We start from the raw sequence: 2,041 nt of genomic DNA, 5'->3' as shown, positions 1-2,041 counted from the left end.
TTCCATCTGTTCCAGGGGTAAACCTTCTGATGCAGTAATACATACATGCAAATAATGTTCTTTAAGATTTTTCATTTCCAGGAATATGGTTTAGGTTCAGAAGGCTCTGTGCCAATCCATGCTGTATCCAGAGACTGGTTCTGGCTGGTTAATCACTCTCCCTCTAGAGTCTAGCACAAAGCCTGCAACACAGTAAGTACCCAATGAAGGTTACTGGACAAATGGCTGAAAGGATGAGATGACCCATCGTTGATGTTGTTCCCATAGCAAGACCAGGTAGACCTTTCTGAAATCCTAGAAGACCGTTTCAACAAGAGCCAATAGTTTCTTTTAAAAAAAAATATTACTGCTTTTTAAAAAATAATTTTTATTTATTCATTTTTGGATGCACTGGGTCTTCGTTGCTGTGCGGAGTTTTCTGTGGTTGTGGTGAGCGGGGGCTACTCTTGATTGCTGTGTGCAGGCTTCTCATTGCCGTGGCTTCTCTGGTTATGGAGCACAGGCTCTAGGCACATAGGCTTAATGGTTGTGGCCCACAGGCTTCCCAGACCAAGGATGGAACCTGTGTCCTCTGCATTGGCAGGTAGATTCTTATCCACTGGACCATCAGGGAAGCCTGAGCCAATAGTTTCTTATTAACTAAAGGATTTCACATACAAACACCTAAATCCTTCTGCTACCTATTTTTATACACAAGCATTTTAAACAATATGCATCTTTCAAACATTTTCTGGGTGATAGGGATGCCCCTGTGGAATGACTGTGTCCCGACCCTGTTTCAGGAATACATAGTACTCTCCACCCCTCTGAGTTCCCCAGAATGAACCATTTGTACTAAAAGTGTTATGAAGCAAAATAGACATCACTGAAGGTTTTGAAGGAATGTGCAGTCTTTCATCACTCAAGTTCATAACCCCGCACTGGGTATGTTCAGGCTTCCTGTGTTCCCTGTCCCCAGGGCTTAGAGGGGGAGTTTACCCATCATCACCCATTTCAGGGCTCAGCCCCAGTGAGACAGGGCAGGCTCCATTTCCCCCCACACTTGCTCCACCTCTCCCCACCTTGTCATCCTCCACCAGTGGTTCCTCAGCCTCTCCCAAGCCCAGACCTTTCCCAACATTGAGCAGTTGAGCTGCTCTCAGCAAGTATTCTCACCTCTACCGGAAAACAGGAGGTGCTCTCTCTGTGACAATCCACCTTCTGCAGGAGACCATTCAGGATTAGGATGAACACATGATTTATTTTTGTTACCTGAGCAATCTCTCAATCTGTGGTCAAATGGGAGACAGAAGAAAATGTATCTTTTCCCATTTAAAAAGGAAATTCTCTCCTCAGGTGATACTTTCTTTCTTCCAATTTTAATCCCATATCCCTTGGTTCCCTTCTTACTGTTATAAAGAGGGAACTACTTGAGAGAGCTCTTTTCAATTCAGTAAGACTATGACTGAGGTTGCCATATGCACCTGAGTTTTCCAGACTATCAACATTGCTTACTTTGATTTCAGCTTCCTTTATACATAGTCGTTTAGCAAAGCTGATGTTTGCAAAGTACAGTCACAGTGCTTTCCCTGGCCCAACAGTGTACTTTTATTTATTCATTCATTCATGCAGGGGACATTTATTGAGTCCTTGCTCTCAATAAATGCTGAGAATACAAAGAGAGAGAAGATACAGCGCGTGATCTCAGGGCTGCCGTGCCCTAGTTGGGAAGACAAATAGGTCCTTACACTGCCTTGTGATAATTGCTATGATCAAGTGAACTCTGAGGTGGGGGACAGGGAACCTGTGGGAAGGGCCCTGGCATAATCTTGGGAAGATCAGGAAAGTCATATTGGAATTTGTAAAGTCTACAGTGAGATGTAACAAGGTCAGATAAAGAGGTGTTGGTTGGGGGCAGGGAGAGGGGTAGTGAAAGATAGGGGAGCCAGACTTAGGCTGAGGGGGACTGCAAGTACGGGAGTCTGGAGGCACGGGAGAGGGGACCCTTCAGGGAACTGTGAGAGATTCAGCACCGGGGAGCGAGTGAGGTGCCCAGAGAGGT

This window comes from Muntiacus reevesi, chromosome 2 (assembly GCF_963930625.1).
Source record: "Muntiacus reevesi chromosome 2, mMunRee1.1, whole genome shotgun sequence".
In the NCBI taxonomy this organism is placed as follows: domain Eukaryota; kingdom Metazoa; phylum Chordata; class Mammalia; order Artiodactyla; family Cervidae; genus Muntiacus; species Muntiacus reevesi.
The sequence above is the reverse complement of the archived record's forward strand: the minus strand, read 5'-3'. Positions refer to the sequence as shown.